Raw genomic sequence first — 20,008 nt, 5'->3', positions numbered from 1 at the left:
GTATAAAATAAGCGAGTATGAACAAAATCCACGCTGTAATCCGGATTAGTTGAAAGGTAGGGAAGGGTCAAACTGAATGGAAATATCATAGAGCAGTGTAACCGGAAGCAATAACATTTGTAATATGGATGATACTGCTTTTATTAGTTTTCAGTTCTTCAGGGACAGTATTTTGTTTGTGTCCGTTATGGAATAAACTCACGCTCAGAAAACTGCATCTTGGTAGTAAAAAACCAGCGATGCTGTTTGTAGCGCTTACAGTGTTCACAAACCAAAATGAGATGATCCAGAAAAAAAAAAAAAAGTCAAAATATAGGCGGAAGATTGTTTATTTGAATTCGGCCTCTCCTCTCGTGACGGCTTTGTGACGTGCGCTGTGACGCACCACTGTCATCTGATGGAGGCGTAACTAGCGATCGGCTTTTTGCACCAATTATTATTTATTTTTGTATGATTACCATCTCTATAACTGGCCATCAGCACATGATAATTGACTATATGAGCAAAAATAATAGTAAATGCTGCATTTTTGGCAATCTCAGGATGTACTGTAATTGGCATACATAGTTAAATCTTTTTTATTTTTCTTATTTTTATTACTCAATAAAAATTCATTATTCTTATTGTATTTTTCTAGAGCTCAAATAAATCACTTATATGATGTCTAAGATTCTGTCTATTGTTTTATAATTGAATGACTATGCATTGGTATGTATTAGTGACTAAAAATAGTTTGTAGAACCCTTCAATATAGTTGGTAAATATTTTTTTATATTTAGGTGTTAGGGGGGGAATTAGAATAGTATCAGAAAAATGGTTGCAGGAATCAAATTTTTTCATGGTATCTTCAGATTTGATATTAGAAAACTCATGAGACATGCGACTTTCAACCCATTACTTTTCTAGATTGCTCCAGGATGTATTTCATGTATTTTTATATCAAATAAAAAAAAATTTCAAGGCACTTCAGTGTATATATCTTTTAATCTTTTTGAGCATTATCAACTCTGGTTGATGAAAATTAAAGCCCAAAGGGTCTTCTTCAAAGACACCAAAATTATGTGTGTAATACACTGAAGTAAGGAACTGTTGCAATTTTTTTTTTTTTGTTAGGTAGGGCACTTTCAGCTGTGAGTCCCATAATGGGGGGTCTGTTTAACAGGTTAATCCTCTGGGGCTGACTAAACGCAAATATGCGTTTTGAGGGCATTTTCCTCCTGATAACACCAAAAAGAACTTAAATTACACTTTCAGGTTTGATCGTACAGATAAGAGCAATACATCAATCGAATCTGTAAAGGGCCTAGTTTTATTTGTATCCACACATAATAACAACAAAACTTTGTGCATTTATAAAATAAAGAAAACAAAACAGGGAGTGCTGTCTGCAGCCTCGGTCTGCGGTGATCTTCATTTAGAAACATGTCATTAAAATGAACTGTAACTCAGTGAATACTCAACGAAAAGACATGAGAGATATATCTATAGAAAGCTTGACATGTCTACTTTTAAGCTAAGCAACACAAACTAAGCAACACAAATATCAGTGCATGTCAAAACTTCTCTAGGCCCCCAAAAACACCCTCAGGCCTCAGAGGGTTAAAAGGTAAGGATAAGGATATAGTACCTAAATATTATTACCATAAATGACCCTGGGTGCTTGTGTTGTGTACAGCACTGTTGTTTTTGGGCTCACTGCTCACTTTAAACTCTAGAATTGGTAAAAATGTTGATACAGATGTCATTATGTTTTGCGGTCTGATTGGAACCAAGCTGTCTACAATAGTGGAATGTGGCCCTTCCAACAAGTAGTTGTTAATTTTTATTATTTTCATCAACTACAAAACACATATGCTTACACAGTTTATAATAATGTAAAATGTCAAACCTCAGTATGTTCAGTTGACAGTTAGAATTCTTCAATCCATCAGAAAGCAGCTTCATTCCTGAATCCTGCAGGTCATTGTTACTCAGGTCCAGCTCTCTCAGATGGGTGTTAGATGATTGTAAAACTGATGACAAACTTTCACAGCACTGACCAGTGAATCCACAACCTACCAGTCTACATAAAACAAAGGATTTGTTAGATTGTTCTGATGCATCAGAAATAATGATCTCATTAGCAAATCCTACCATTAGACATCAATTTTGTCTTGCATTCAAAGCCAGTTCAAGTTTTGTCTGATACCTAAAACCAGTTAACAGCACGTCTTGCCTGAAAACTGCCTTGTATTAGCTCAAAAGACAGACAAAGGCATCGGGAAAGCAGGAAGCAGTATAATGAACAATCTTGGTTGCTTTTATTTGAATGCTCAGACTTTGTCTCAATAGCAGAAGTTCAACAAGTGTTATTAGAGCTGTCAAAATAATGTGATAATAATGCATCACAAAATAGCACTTTAATGCAGTTAAAACAATTTAGTGCCATTAACGCAGGTTCTGTTTGACCCAATAAATCGCAAATAGGTAAAGCCAGTGTGAAGGTATTCAAGGTAGACCGGAAGTAGGGTTGTGGCAATGCAATTCTATATTTTAAAAAGCATGAAATAAATTTGATTATAAAGTGAATTTGTGTATATAATAATAGTTCATATTGAGATGGACGGCACAGTTCGAAAGATGTATTATTTAGGCAAAAAACTGCCACAACAAAGATGGTGTCTATGTTGGTGCGGTCTGGGAATACCGGATGCAAGATGATGTACGGGATTCCACGAGCTGAAAAGAGTGATGGCGGGGAGGATGAAATTAAGGTAGTTACTTTGAAGCCTCATCTCTACTGAGCAGTTTTCATTTGTTTTTTGCAATGGAAAGTTGATTGTCGACAAATGGATATTTAATCTGCCTAATGATTCTTACTATGAATTCACTTGTCTATGAAATATACTGCCTTTGGAATTCCATTAACACTGCAAACACCATAACAGTTATCATAAATGGAGACTACAGGGAATTAAGCAATCTTTTCCAGAGGTATTATAAGAAGTTTTTTGAAGATGGAACTGACTGTTAACTAGTGTAAAAGCAGTGGAGCGTGAGTAACAGGATATCAATTATCAAGCGCAGTTAATTGTGGGAACTAGCTGACTTTTTTTTCTTTACTTCTTCATTAAAACACTGTGGAAGTAACAGAATCAGGAGTAATATCAAGTGCTATTATTGATGGAATAAAGTGACTTTGTTTTCCCTTATTTTTTCTTTGAACAACTTTTCAAGTTTAAGACTATTTAAAAGCTCTGCTGTTGCTATGCTGTTGTATTTTGTGTGTTTATGTCTAATGAAGGGTGATGTGTGATAGAATTGGTGCACTAATACACTGAAATTTGCATTCTTGAGTCATAGTAGTCATCATTTTTTCCCCTCTGGTTTACTCTTACCAACCTTTGGATTTATGTTATGTGACAATTATTAAGGTAATGAATACATGTGTCCTTTGTTCACTCTCCTTCTGACTTGACTACTGACTATTTTGAATGAAATTTTGGAAGATTATAAATCTTTCTGGCACTCCAGCATAAATTTAAAGAGGGAAAGTGTTACAGGGTGATTCCATAACAGGGAGTTTCACATATGAATGGGTTTTATTTACCTCTGTAGCTTTAAAGCAGTAATAAGCAGTTTGGTTGACTACCTACTGTATTCATTACACATATCTGAACATTGTGAACGTGAATGTCAAACCTCAGTATGTTCAGTTGACAGTGTGAACTCTTCAGTCCAACAGAGAGCAGCTCCACTCCTGAGTCCCGGAGGTCATTGTTACTCAGGTCCAGCTCTCTCAGATGGGAGTCTGATGATTGTAAAGCTAAAGCCACAACTTTACAGTGCTGATCAGAGAGGCGACATGCAGCAAATCTATATCAGAGGATGACATAGTACAATGAGGAGGAAATGGATGATTAAAGTCATGTTTTCTGTATTCTTTTTAAGACACTGAAATAGTTAATACGTTGAGTGACATTCAGCTTAAGCACTCAAGGTGACATCTGAATATGGAGGTGAGCTGAAATTGTAAAATGAAGCACAGCTAGAAACTTCTGATCCTCATCACTGTTGCTATTAAACTGGCACCGACACAACGCAGAGGTAAGCAATGTTTCAGACTCACTTAAACTGCTGTCATGCACCCCATCAGAGATGTCATCCATTTTCAACATACTTCCGCTCCAGCAGCATCAACCACACAATCAGTTATTCAAACATCACTTCATCATGTTCACATGTTGTTTACTCAGTTAAACATATGGCACAACATTTACTTTATGAATAATAGGATGCCATTTAATTATTTTTTTAACTGTAAATATTTTTTTTTCATATTTTGGCTCTCCAGTCTTTATATCTCTTTGGGGGAAAAAAATATTTTAATGATTAAGAGATAACTGTAAATATTTTTCCACACAACTGGGTTTCTACTGTTCAGTTCTTACAGATAGTAATCAACCAGAACAAGCTTTTTACCTTTGTGGGTACTGCTGCATCTGCAAAATGCATTTGCAGGTTTTGAAGCTTTAAACTGAATTTGACAAGTTATCAGGCGAATGTATTAAATAGCATTTTCATGAGTAGCAGTTAACATTGCCTTGTCAGTGGGCTATTAGTATATTTAGTCTAAAATGGCATGTTAACTCTATCTAGTCTAAATGAAAGCAAAGCAGTTATGGTTTAACATAAATAAATGTGTTTTAGAACTGCAGAATACACACACATCTCTGCATTAAAACACACACGTTTGTTCAGAATTTGAACCTGTGTTATTGTCATTGTTAACCATCATTCTACTACTCGGCCACTGATTAACTTTTCCTGGAAATACCCAGAAGTAGCCTTTTCCAGCAATGCATCTGAGAGAGAAGTGCTGTTCATCTCACTTCACAATAATAAAAATAATCAGTGGCATCATGCACATCTTTTTATAAGGCGACCGTTCTGGTATTGACTGTGAGATATGATTTAGAGGCTGTGTTAAAATCTTACAGCCTATATATTTTTTATGAGATCCACTGTGATCATTCTGCATTTTGATGTGGAAAACAGCAGAATTAACTTTTTTGATAATAGCACTGTTCATGTTTTATGAGGATAACCCAACCCCACATAAAATAAGAATAATTATATTATAGTACACCTGAACTTCAATTTTCGCTCTAATAATAATTAAAATGTTTTTCACATTCTGAATTAGGAACCAAAGTGCGATCATACATAGTCACTGCTGCCACTATTAGTCTTCCATGTATTCTGTAGCTTATTGTGAATTTGAACCATCAGTTTTGGACATGCAAGGTGATGAGAAATGGCACATTTTGGCTTCAAATCAGATTTTGTATTCATATCGCATCAAATCACACAAGGAATAAACACTGAACTCTAAATAAAACTTGCAATAATTAATGTGTAGGCCAACAGACTTGTAGGCCTATGTTGAAATTCACAGAGCCCCACACATGACAAGTAGGAAAAAAAATAAATTCATAAGCCAAACATTTCATCTCTGCATTTTAGTTCCATTATTTAAAGTTAATCTGTGTCTACATTTTTTTATTCATTTATTCTTTTTTTTGTTATATCATGGGAACAAATAAATACAATGTTCTTACATAACTTTTATTCAAATAAGTGATCAACAATTTCACGGACATTGTTTTGGCAGGTCATGAGGCTCTGCAGTATGGAAATACATGTGTCAAAAATGAACAGATAGCGAACGACTATGCACGTGACCTGTTGAAATGCATCAGGGAATTATTGAATAATTAAGTTTCAAATATTTTATTTGTGACGTTAATGTGATCACAAAAGTGACAGTAAATGTTTGTTAGAAAATGTCTCCGGTTACTTGTGTAATCATGGTTCCCTGACTAGTAGGGGTTGCACGACTACTGATTTCTGCTAGTCGATTACTTATTCTGTAAAACCCAACAGTGAAATTAATATCGTGGTTCATGCTATTGTAAATGATTAGACATTAAATCGTTTTTATCGATAAACGTTTATTAATTAACTAATTCATTAATAGCCTAATGCAACAATTACATAACATACGTTAACTGTAAAAAAAAAACTTTATAATTATGACATAACATATTTTAATTTTCATGTAACCAGTATTTATATCTGTAACAGTCACAAAATTATTAGTATCTGTTTTCGGATAAAACCATGTGTCTTACAGTTACTTGATCTTTTTTCCCGTAGTTATCACTGAACAAATATGCTGCGTTAAAGTAAAATAATTATTCATTTCTAAAAATAAATTAATCATATAAGCAGAGACGTCATGACAAAATGTTTAGTGATCATTTGAACACGACTGAATGAATTCAAGGCGCACATTTTCATTACGCAGAATTCTCTAAGCGAGTCTTTTTGAACTTAGTAAAAAATGTGCGTGTGCCACGCAAACCAGCAAAAAAATAAAGAAGCAAACATAGAAAATGTATCTGCATCTAAGTTGATTATTAGCCTACTTTTAAGAGAGAGGACTGGTTTGGTTTTGGAGAGACTGAGGCGCGCAAAGCGGCTGTTTGATTGGTGAGCGCGCTGTGCTTTTTCCATTCATTCATGTATCATTTCGTAGCCTAAGGTTTAAATCATTGCCTTTTAAATATATACAAATAATAGACCGTGTATGATGTATTATTATAGGTGATATTACTCTCGCCAAGATCTGATTTCTGAGAGATGCACGGAGATGAAACACTAATGCGGTGTTTTCGTTCATAAAGTTTATATTCATTCACTTTACGCACTCATTATTGCGTGACTTTAGAGGTCTGTGTATAATATTGCGCTGATCCCCTGGCTCAACTGTTATCTAGCAAACAGCAGAGTGTGCCAGCCTCAGCCGAATATTCAGGCAGAATTATTCCTTATCCGTTATTCGTTTTGGAAGTCATTATCCGTGCCATTCCGAGTAAGGTATTCGGCTTCGGGCACACCCCTAATTATTAAATTACATATTTTAATTTTACATGTAACATAGATAGAGTGATAGAAAGTAACATCTACACGCAATATTGTAATCCTATAATTTGTGTTGTAGGCAAACTGTGCATGCATTATGGTTAATGCACGCTCGAGTAGTCGATTGTTTCTAACAGCGCCGACTAGTGGTTAAAGTAGTCGATCACTCGACTACTCGACTAGTCTGTGTAACCCCTACTGACTATGGAATGAGACACTGCGTCCTGTAGGGGTCACTATGGGGAAACGCCTCGTCGTGACCAGTGTCTGAAGCATACATTGAAAAACGGGAACGAGACACTGCGTCCTCTAGGGGTCACTATGGGGAAACGCCTCGTCGTGACCAGTGTCTGAAGCATACATTGAAAAACACCAACAAACGTTGGCCGGTGACAGCCCATGACATCACTACCGGTGCAACTATCGTATAAATAGGTGCCGGGAGAACATGTCATCCACTTCTTCGTCTGAAGCTTGCGTCCGAAGCATGGCAGGAAGCTAGAGAAAGCAGTGTCTCGTTCCCTACTCAGGGAACCATGCTTACATAAGTAATCTGAGATGTTCCCTTTCAAGGGAACTTCGAACTGCATCCTCTAGGGGTTGTTATAGGGAACGGCATACCCACACTGCCATGCTGAGGGGAGTGCAGGCCAGAACCATCGTGAGCACTAAGTACCAACTCTACCAGTTGACCCTAGAATGTTAGACGGCTGTCCGAAACATTATACCTTACGGCCAAAGGCCTAGGCTACATACCCAACTTACCTGTTAGGGCCAGATCTACTGGACCTGGGGTAGAGCTCAAGGCTTGGAATCCAGAATAGATTCCTTTAAAGGGATGCGCCCAAGAGCCTAGCATCATACTAAGTCTTGGTCTGTCACACAGGGTCTACCGCTTGCTCTCGCATAAGTTTGCTGAAGGAACTGCCTTAACAGATCCCTAGTAGCACACCCTGTTTAAACAGGTATGCTGAGGATAAATAGGTGGAGTGGTGCCCAAGATGAACGGGGCTTTTACCAGCTCAAATACAGGGTACAAAGCAACCGTGCAAAGCCCTTACCATATAGGATTTTTGAAAAGAACACAGAGTACTAGCGTGCAAACTTACCACAGTGTGGATTATAGAAAGTGTGCAAAGATTTCATTTGCACACTTACCATAACATGGATTTCTAGGACACCATTCTAAGGGGCTCTCATGGCACTCTGAAAGAGCAGCTCATAGATGGAATGGTACATCCCAAAACCAATATGTTTGAGAATTATCAACTCGATTTATGGTTTAATGCTGAAGTGGCTAGCAGTAAATATCTAGCTTAGGGGAGGGGCAAACACCCAGCTCTCAAATGAGAGGGGAGCTCGACCTACCGCATGTTCCAATGCTGGAACGGCTAGCAGTAAGTTACCTAGACAAGGAGGATAAACCCAGCTCTCAACAAGAGAGGGAGCTTGACCTACAGAATGATCGTTAGAATCAGAAGAGTAAGCGTACTGCAAGTTAGCCAAAAAAACTAAAAACCTTTACCAAAAGGGTTGCCTATAAGTGAGCTACTCCTTTCTGAATTCGGAGTTCTCCTCTCACGTGAGAGTTGAGTTCTCTGTTTTTCCAGAGCACCTGGAACCAGCAGGTGTACTAGTTTTAAGTACTACCACAAGAATAGCCCAGAAAGTGTGCAGAGTCTTGCATGAACACTTACCACTTACGTGGATTTTAGAAAGTGTGCAAAGTTTCCAACGTGAACACTTACCACCATGTGGATTTCAGAAAGTATGCAGAGCTTAGCGTGTGTACTTAAGCCTCAATCGCAAACGCGTTTTGTGGCATCTTCTCCTAATAACATCGAAAAGAAATTAAATAACACTTTTAGTATTGATCGTACAGATAAGAGCAATACATCAATCAAATCTGTAAAGGGCTACTTTTATTTGTATACACACATAATAACAACAAAACACTGTGCATTTACAAAATAAAGAAAACAAACAGGGTGTGCTGTCTGCTGACTCGGTCTGCAGTGATCTTCATTTAGAAACCCGTTATTAAAATGAACTGTAACTCAGCAAAAACTCAACACAGAGACATGAGAGATATATCTATAGAAAGCTTGACATGTCTACTTTTAAAGTGAGCAAGTCTTATCTAAAACAAATATTCTGTGATGAAGTAATCCATATGAAAACAATGCAATGTCCTGTCTTTCACGTCTCCATTCATTATATCTAATGCGACCACGCCTATGCGCTAAGCGCACTATTGATATTATAATAGTCCACGTGAAGCACGCAGAGTGTAAACGCCCATACAGATAACAAAGCAGCGAGACTGTTCTTCAAGTTTGTTTTTTAATTTTACTGTTCGCTTTGCACTAAAAGAAATGATACATAATTCAGGCGGCTTGATCAAGATCATAAACATGAGTAGGTCTAAGTCTTTTTAAAAAAAAATTTTTTTTTATTAATCTACTTGTATTAGTTTTCACATAACGTGCACATTTTACTAGTTAAACTTCTTCCAAACTATAATTCCTGACTAAATGTATAATCAAGTAAAACATTATGAAGTTTCATTCACATAATCTAAATGTTTCATGATGCCAGGATGTTTTTTTTATGTATTATAACGTAGACTGCAATACAGTATAAAAGTAATATGAGTTATAATGTTGCTAGATTAATGCCAGTAAGAATGATTAGACAAAACTTTACTGTGATAGGCTATTCTCTGTTCACAAATATAGCCATATATGTTTATAACTATATATTGTACAGGCCCACATACAAAGCATGCTTGTGTTAATGAATGTAACTAAGCTTCTGTTCATGAATATCTGCTCTGGTGTAAATATTCTCAATGTATTATATCCCGTCATTGGTGTTTGCGATCGTCTGAGGTATAAATGTATCAAGTAAGCTATAAATATCACTGATTATATGTGTGCTATGTGGTACATAAATTACTACGAGTATCAGTGACCATTACAATAATGTTAATAATGCAGTTTATTTGTGTAAACAGCATGCTTACTTTTTGTTTTAGATGTGATAATAACCTATTGCAAAGCGAGCCAATGCAAATAAGCAGCCCACTCAGGAACGTGGAACACAGCTAAGATCAAGCGAGGCACACACTCCCATGAGTCTCTTCAAAAAAATTGTATGTACTTCAGAGCACATAAACAATATACACTTTGGGGATGCAAGGTATGTGATGTTCATTTATGTATTTCAACATGACACAATACCAGTCAAAAGCTTTTGAACAGTAAGATTTTTAATGTTTTTGTAAAGAATTATCTTCTGCTCAACAAGCCTGCATTTATTTAATCCAAAATACATAAAGTTGCATTTGCTAAAGCTATATTTTTACTATTTAAAATAACTGCTTTCTATTTGAATATATTTTAAAATTTAATTTATTCCTGTGATCAAAGCTAAATTTTCTTTAGGGGTTAATTTTCATTACTCCAGTCTTAGTCCAAAGTGTAACAATATACACTATACAATTCAAAAGCTTGGAGTCAGTATATAAAGAAATTTAAACTTTTTTTCCCAAAAATATTTTTATTGAGATTTTCTTCATGTAAATACAATCACAATCTTGTTAATACAATTATGTCCATGTGAACATAATGACTGCATTACATGAATTTAAACCCATTAAAAGGCAAGAAATAAGCAAGAAAGAACTAATACAGTGAACAGCGCTTCTCTCTTCAACAACAAAAAACATAGTATAACATATAATCTTATCTCAAAGTGTACATTCTTCCACTTTATTTAAAGTGAAATTTAAACTTAAGCTTAAATTGTCTCAAAAGTAGTCCAAAAATCATCTGTCAAATCTAAGTCCTTAATAAAGTCTATGAAAGGTCCCCAAATCCTATCGAATAAATGTTGTTTAGATTTCCTAATGTATGTTATTCTCTCTGGGGGGAGGCTGGACATCATCTGCTTTAACCACTGGGTGGCGCTGGGTCTGTTCATTCACATTCTTCCAAGACAAAGCTATACATTTCTTTGCAGACAACAAACTTATATTTATAAAAGTACATTCAGTTTTGCTATAATTATGTTTGTCTGGGTATAAAGCTAATAAAAACAATTTTGGGTCCAAAACAATGTTTGGAAGTAATTTTTTTTCATTAAATTTTTTACCCTCCCATAAGATTTTTATTTGCCTGCATTCCCACATGCAATGTATTAGAGTCCCTTAAGAGCCACACTCTTTATATTATTATATTTATTTAGTTGTACAGATGTAATATATACGCGCATGAGCCATTTATATTGTAGCATTCTAAGACGGCTATTTATAGATATGGTATGGGTTTTAACACAAGCCCTTTCCCACTCCTGCTCTCCAAGCGATAATGACAGGTCCACATTCCATGACACAAGTTTATCCCTCGAATTTCTCTGCTACAGTGGAGATCAACAGATTATAAAAATCAGAAATAATGCCTTTTCTCAATTTATTTTTAACCAACAACTTTTCAAGCGATGTAAGGGGAGGTTTACTTAGATTACTATAATTTGCTTTCACAAAACTTCTCAACTGAAGGTATTTAAAATAATGTTTTTTTATCAAGTTTAAATTTGGATTGTAACTCTTCAAAGGACATAAATATATCAGACTCTGATGGATAAAGGTCATTAATTGTTTTAAGTCCTACCGATGCCCATCGTTTGAAAGTTGCATCTCCCCTTCCTGGTACAAAGAGCTGGTTGCCCCATATTGGGGTAAAATTGTGGACCAAAATATTTGATTCTTTGAACGATTTACTTACATCATGCCAGACTTTAATCATATTTTTAAGTATTGGATTTCTAGTTTGTTTCCGTAGATTTTTTGCCCTGTCAGAATACATGAATAATGGGAGAGATAATTTTAAATCATGAGACTCCATTTCGACCCAATGTGGATTGGTTTTTGCTTGAAAAGTAAAAGATGATAGTCCTTAACTGTGTGGGCCAATAGTAGAATTTGAAGTTGGGACATTTTAGCCCTCCACCATCGAAGGGTAAATAGAGTAAGGAAAGACGAATCCTAGGCCTCCCATTATTCCATATAAAGCCCACAGTAATTTTTTTCAACCATATAAAAAAATTCAGGAGGAGGTGGCAGTGGAACATTTTGAAAAAGGTAAAGTAACTTTGACAGTACATTCATTTTTAGAATATTGACTCTTCCAATTACGGGTATAGGCATGGTTGTCCATCTGTTAATTGAATCATTTATTGTTTTCATTAGATTCTCATAGTTAGTTTTAACAACCTGATTCAATACTGAAAAATTCTGGACACCTAAATAGGTAAAATTTTCCACTACTTTAAATTGAGTAATCTCACAAATAGGATTGTTCCTTTCAGCTACATTTAATAAAAGAATGGAGGATTTAGTATTGTTTACTTTGTAACCTGATATTTTCCCAAACTCCTGAATTACTTTCACCACCGCCGGGATTGAGGTCTTGAGGTTTGTCAAAAATAAGATGACATCATCTGCAAATAAAGAGATCCTGTGCTCCGTGGGTCCCACTGTAATTCCCGAAGATCATGAACTTTTGCGAATGGCTGTTGCCAAAGTCTCTATTGCTAGCGTAAATAGCAAGGGAGAGAGCGGACATCCCTGCCTACAACCCTTTTTAATTTTAATTGGCTCTGTTTAATTTCACTGCGCTCCTATCGTCCAACGATAGGAGCGCAGTGTCTTGGGTATTTTCCTTAGACCAAATAACATTCAAAACCCTTCTTACATTATGATAACCTTGTCTTCCAATTATAAACCCATTCTGATCCCTATTTATTATGTCCGGCAGGATTTTTTGAAGCCTTATTGCTAAAAGTTTACAAATGATCTTGAGATCAGAATTTAGTAAACTGATAGGTCTTAAGTTTTCACATTTATCAGGGGGCTTACCAGGCTTTGGCAGCAAAGTGATTAGGACATGATTCATGGAAGATGGAAGTTCGCTTTTTTCAAATGCCTCTGTAAACATATCTAATAGAGGTATTAGCAATTTATCTTTAAATTTTTTATAAAGATCAATAGGAATACCATCTGGTCCTGCTTGCTTACCAGAATTCATTCCATCAATTGCCTGTGATATTTCCACTTTATTTATTCCTATATTTAAATTAACCCTCGAATCATCTGAAATAACTGGAATATTTAGCGCATTCAAAAAGATTTTTAAGTCGTTACCATCGTGATTTCCTTTGGAATCATATAACTTCTGATAGTAGTCTTTAAATGCATTGTTAATATCTCTAGGATCTGTGAGTGTTTTTTCCTGTGTTCTAATAGATGTAATTGGTGTTGATGATTCAAGTTGTTTAATTTGCCAGGCTAATAATTTTCCTGCTTTATCTCCTTGTTCATAAAATGACTGTTTTAGTCTTAAACAATCTAGTTTTAGGGCTGCGTCTAGTCTTTTATCATATTCAGCTCTTAGTAACAGCAGTTCTTTTTTCAAATCTGTGTCATTTGTTTGATAAACCCTTTCCTAAATAGTCCTGATTTTAGTTTCTAATTCCAACCTATCCCTTACATTTTTTGCCCGTGTAGCTAATAATATGCCCCCTAAGAAATGCTTTAAAAGCATCCCATCTCACGCATGCTGACGTTTGATTTGTATTTATTTGAAAAAATTCTTCAATCTGATGTCCAATATACTTAACAAACTCTTCATCCTGCAGCTATTTATGCTGAAAGCGCCATCTAGGTGGATCACATGTAAGTTTGTCGTCTCTGTATATAAGACAACAAGGTGCATGATCTGAGACTACTATGCTGTCGTATAAGCAATCTTGGATTTTGGATAGTAGTTCTGATGAAATTAAGAAATAATCTATTCTCGAGTATGTCTGAAATGTTGCCGAATAGCATGAATAGACTTTGGTTTGTTGGTGCAATTCCCTAAAGATATCCAGCAATCTAAGATCTTTTATAAAGCTTTGTAAAGTCATCCTACAGTTATTATGTGATTGGTCTGTTCCTGCGGATCTATCTATGCCTGGGTGAAGGGTACAATTAAAATCCCCTGCAATCACAAAGCGCCCTGGTAGTGCTGAAAGTAAAAGGAATAAATCTTGATAAAACCCAGAGTCATCTAGATTAGGACCATATACATTAACCAAGTTTAAGTTCTCTAACAATAAAGATCCCCGAACTATTAAATATCTGCCCTTCTTATCTTTAATAAAAAATTTTACATGAAATGGAATGGAATCATGGATCAGAGTCATAACATTGCTCTAGATGTGAATGCTGCTGTAAATACACTGCCCCGCCACCTCCTCCTAACCCTTCTCTCATCTTCCTCCACAAGGTGTGTCTCTTGCAGAAATATTATCTTAGAGTCCATATCTTTTAGTTATAACTTGTTTAATCTTCTTAACGCGCTGTAGGCCCCTGCAGTTCCACGTAACAAACTTCAGGTTCAGTGTTTGTGACATTTGCAAGAAATACGTATTTACCTCATAAGATTTTTTCATGTAGAAGCGTAACCAACCCGGATATAAGAACATATATCCAACACCATGAACACGAACTACCCCTCGTTACTTCCCCGTTTGGGTATCCCTCCCTCGACAGTACATCTCCCGCTATCGCATGTGACCACTCCACACACATTGAGGAGCAGTCTAACCACTTTTCTCTAGCCAAACCAGAACCCTTACTACCGATGCTGTTCACTATTATTAACAATCAATTAACCACTCTTGTTTCACTGCAAGTTTACACCCTTTGTGCTCTTTTTATAATGCACAATAAGTGCGCCTCCATATCCAATCACTATGCCCTTGTGAGAAAAAATAAATAAAAATAATTCCACCAATAAAACTGAACATTTCAAAACTTCAGACATTTCGAGTTATCTCAATATCAAAAATCTAAACAAAAACAGGTGTTTACAGCACAGCGTACCTGGAAGTTTCTCATTGATAAGAAAATAAAGAGAAAGTGTGATTTAGTCCAAAGCTGGCAGTGATTCATCCTCTTCTGCTGCCTTCTGAACTTTCTTCACAAACTCTCGTGCCGTCGCTGCTGTTGGTAAAGGAATGAGTCTGACCCTTATAAGTCACCAATAGTTTGGCCAGATTAGCCACTCCGTGCCGGCCGCAGTCCAAGTTTGCGTAACTCCACTCGAACCGAATCAAACTGCTTCCGTAGTTGATGTAGTCCAGCTGCTGTATCCGTATACAACCATACCTGTTGATTTTGGAACCGAATGTCATTTTTTGCTCGTGCTGCTGCAAAAATCACCTGTTTATCCTTGTAGTTGAGGAATCTCATTATGAGAGTGCGAGGTGGTGTGTTGCTGTCCCTCTTAGGTCCAATTCGGTGCGCTCGTTCTATGACAACTGCCCCTGTGCCGAGCATCTCCGGTAACCACCTCTCTAAAAACACACATGGGTCCTGTCCTTCAGCTCCCTCCGGCAGATTGACCAGTCTTAGATTGTTTCGTCTAGATCTTGCCTCGAGGTCCATAACTTTGTCTTCCAGTACTTTCTCATTGGATTCCAGTGTGTTCACTTTAGCACGTAGGATTTCTATCACGTCTTCTGCATCAGAGATGCGGGTTTCCGTTTGTGATACTCGCCGGATACAGTCATTTATCTCTTTCCTCAAACACTTTGTCAAATCTAGAGGAAAAATCCATTTTCATGGAGTTTACAGTGGACAGTATTTCGTCTTACTTGTTGTTTTGGGTTTTCTGTTTATCTTCTCCATCGGACGCCGCCATTAGAACAGAGCTAGCATTAGAGCAAGGACTCGGGTTAGCATTAGCCTTCCATGCTTCACCACGAAGATGATAGTCCGTCAGCTTGGGTTGTTTTGATTTTTCGCTTGCTTCTTGGCTAGCTTTTGCTGCTTTAGGCATAATTCTGTCCACACGAGTGTATTAACGCACCACTTTTTTGCCAAAAGAGAGGTTTTTGAAGAAATTTTGACAATAACAGCAGAGCGGTTCAAAACACGTCCTTTCACGTGGCCGCCATAACCGGAAGTTCAGAAATTAAAACTTTTATTTAGCACACGTGATGATAAAGACATTTATCATGTTACAAACAATGCTGTTCTTTCCATTCATCAAAAAGCCTGAAAATTATTCTCAGCTTTTTTCAACATTAATAATAATAATAATAATAATAATGTTTTTTTTGAGTAGCAAATCAGAATAGTACAATGATTTCTGAAGGATCGTGTGACTGGAGTAATGATGCTAAAAAAAGTCAGCTTTAATTGTTCCTAATAAACTGTTTAACTGCACTCGCAAGTGAATCTCAAGTTATTTTGTAGGATGATTAAATATATTCTAAATAAACTACAAACATAAAAATATATTCATTTATTTTGTCCTCACATTCTTTCTTGTAACTCTTCCCTCTCAGTCACACACCTGACCGAAAGGCTCATTATGCAGCTCATTATGCGGGCCTTTGTCTTCTCAGGTGTGAATCACACTAATATTCATGATAGTTGATGCCTATTTGCATATGCCCTTTCAAAACAAAAAGTGTCTTAGAAAATTTAAAGCAATCAATTTTTTTATTTTTTGTGATCAAATTTTTATTTTTATACATACAACAAACATAAAACATCAAAACAACAGACACCATTCACACACTTGGAGTTACGATACATGCTCCATAAATAACTCTAAAATAAATAAGCAGATGAGCCAAGCCTCCAGAGGTCAAAATGAGGCTAGACCACACCCTCTCCCAAGTCGACAGATAAACTAAGGTCAGATAATTCCAGACTCCAAACAGATTTGACAGAAAAAGGCATTGTAATGCAATCAACAATTTCACCACACACCGAGGAAACAGATAGTTGACCAGAAGATGTTGCAATCCAATCCCGCACAAAATGAGATCTCCTTAAAGTATCTCTATATGCCAAACCACCTGAGTGTGCAATCCTTTTAAAATTCAAATGAAATAAAGATATTAATGTCTGTTGTATAAAATAAAAGTAGCACAGAAAAGGAAACGACAAACAACTTTGAACAAGAACCAAAGCAGGCCACACATTACAGAGAATATAGGTCTGCCTAAATAAAAATAAAATAATAATATTTGGATACGTGACTGATCCACACCAGCGCAAAACCTATACACAAAAAACCAGTCACTAGACAAGATTGCAGGATAGAAGATCGCACAAAGATCGCAGCAAAAACTTAAGTGTCCATGTCCATCTTGTTATTCTCCTCTCATATATAAATAATCAGTCACTAGACAAGATTGCAGGATAGAAGATCGCAGCAAAAACTTAAGTGTCCATGTCCATCTTGTTATTCTCCTCTCCTGGGCAGTTAAGATGCCTTCTTCTGTGGCAGTGAGCTGATAAAATCCTTCACCTTCTGAGAAGAGTCAAACATCATCTGCTCACCATTGTGCCGTAGTTTAATAATCGCTGGATAGATGAGAAATGGCCGTAGACCCAGTGCTGTCATTCTCCCAAGGACTGCTTTGAGGTTCCTTCTCCTGGCAGATGTGGCTGGACTGAAGTCAGGAAAAAACAGCAGCGTGGCACCATCTTGCGTATATTTCACCGGGTATACCTGCCGAAACCCTTCAGGATCGCCAATCTGTCTTGCCATCTCAACACACGAAAGATAAGAGTACGCAGCCAGAGTTACTTTTTCTTCCGTCATTCATGCGATGAGCCCACTCAATCTCAATATTGCATCCTTTCAGTGCAGGAATCCACTTGGAAAGATTATCTCGGCGAAAGTCGGCTGGATCAGAGCCTTCCAACCCCTCTGGCAACCCCACTAGTTGCACGTTATTTCTCCTATCCTCCATGTTCGTCACTTTATTGGTAAGTTGTTCTAGCTGTTTTCTTAGGTTCGTGACTGTTTTCCTATCCTCACGTGCAGCTGCTTGAATGGAATCGACCCAGTCATGTGTTTGTTTCACCGCAATGGCTAGCTTTTCAACTTGTGCTTTTAGCTCTTTTACACAATTGTTGGTCGCTAATATGTCCCTATGTAGGTCACGCAATACCCCAGTCAGTACAAAGTCTATCGCATCTGTTACTGTCGAGGCCACAACCGAATCCAAAGTACTTTGCTGCTCTTTAAGTGCTAGCTTGATACTGTTAGCAATGGCGCCATCGAGATCTTCTTTAGTGAAGGTGGAATCTTTGAATTTTTTCTTTATTGGCGATTGCTCAATCACTCTTTTCCGATTGTCCTTGACCGTTGAAGTACTCATGATGGAGTTGATAGAAAGTGGTTAGAAATTTACTATCAGGATTGTAGAATATTTGCTAAAATGAGCAGAGCGAAGGACAGTGTCTGCACCGCCATCGAAGGGTCACATGATCTCAAAATCAATCTATTGTTTTCTGTGAGTGAGTAAACAAGATGATTTTCACATCATTTTGAAGCAAAAATTCACACAAGAGCCACAAGATCCAGGTTGACAGACTTGTGAACAAATGTTCTGTATGTGTTTTATGACCTTATTTCAGTGACTTCAAAATTGTAGTTTTTCACTAACCACGCATAAACATAGTTTTCTCAAAAACACAATCATGTACATACATGCTATTTACATATTATTGAAGCTCAGTTTGTACTTAATATAGTGTTTTCAGACTTTAGGCATGTATATGTTTATAAGTAACTGAAAAGAAAAAGTCAGGACAACCCCCTAAACCCCCCGAGACCCCAGAGGGTTAACCCTCTGGAGTCTAAGGGTATTTTTGGGGCCTGGAGATGTTTTGTCATGCCCTGACATTTGTGCTTTTTTCAGTTTCTTATAAATATCTAAATGGCTAAAGTCTAATCTCACTGTAATCAGCACAAACTGGGCTATAATAATATGTGAGCAGCATGTATGTACATGATTGCGTTTTTGAGAAAAAAAACGTTATGCGTGGTTAGTGAAAAACTAAAAAATGTTAAATCACTTGAATAAGGTAATAAAACACATACAGAAACATTGGTTCCCGGGACTTTTGAGAACTGGAGCTTGTAGCCTAGAATTTTTCTTTCTAAATTATGTGAAAATCATCTTGTTTACTCACTTACAGAAAAAAAATATATTGATTTAAATTTTCTAAGACACTTTTGTTGGTAAAAGTCATATGCGAGTAGGCGTCAAACTATCATGAATTCACACCTGAGAAGACAAAAAACCTGCATAATGAGCTGCATAATGAGCCATTCAGTCAGCTGTGTCACTGAGAGGGATGAGTTACAAGAAAGAATGTGAGGACAAAATAAATGTATATAATTTTATGTTTGTAGTTTATATAGAATATATTTAATTATCCCACAACATAATTTAATACTCACTTGTGAGTGCAGTTAAACAGTTTATTAGGAAAAATCAAAGCTGACTTTCAAACTGAATTTTTTGCATCATTACTCCAGTCGCACAATCCTTCAGAAATCCTTTTAAACAATCTTATTTTCTACAAAAAAAACATTTATTGTTATTATTATTATTATTATTATTATTATTATTATTAATGTTGAAAAGAGCTGAGAATATTTTTTTCAGGTTTTTTAGGGGAGATAAATTGAAAGAACAGCATTGTTTGTTACATTTGTTACAGTTACATTTATTGGTACATTTATATTATTTACATCAAGCTTTTGAATGGTATAGTAGTGTATATTGTTATTGAAACTTCATAATATTTCACTTGATTATACATTTAGTCAGGAATTATAGTTTGGAAAAAAGTATTTGGAAAAAGTCTAACTAGTAAAATGTTTACACGTTATGTGAAAACTAGTACAAGTATATAAATAAATAAGAGACTTACTCATGTTTATGATCTCTGCTGAATAAAGTGCTTCATTCTTTTTTTCTGAGGAAATCCAAATCTCAAATCCTCAACCACATCACATCTTTTTGGGGTGAATTATGTCTTATTCCTCTCATCGCGAAGCAAACAGTAAAATAAAAAAAACTTGAAGAACAGTCTCGCTGCGTTGTCTTCTGTTGTGTGGGCGTATTCAAAAGCCGCGCGCTTCAGTGAAACATTTGAATCTCAAAAGCACGTTCAGTG

At 36.4% G+C, this 20,008-nt stretch overlaps 1 pseudogene; it reads right to left on the bottom strand.

Moving 5' to 3' along the window:
• Positions 1–20,008, bottom strand: part of LOC109109200 — an 80,674-nt pseudogene that overhangs the window by 22,841 nt on the left and 37,825 nt on the right.

The sequence above is a fragment of the Cyprinus carpio genome, unplaced genomic scaffold (genome assembly GCF_018340385.1).
Source record: "Cyprinus carpio isolate SPL01 unplaced genomic scaffold, ASM1834038v1 S000000006, whole genome shotgun sequence".
Lineage (NCBI taxonomy): Eukaryota > Metazoa > Chordata > Actinopteri > Cypriniformes > Cyprinidae > Cyprinus > Cyprinus carpio.
Note: the sequence above shows the minus strand (reverse complement) of the source record. Positions and strands in the feature narration are given on the sequence as shown.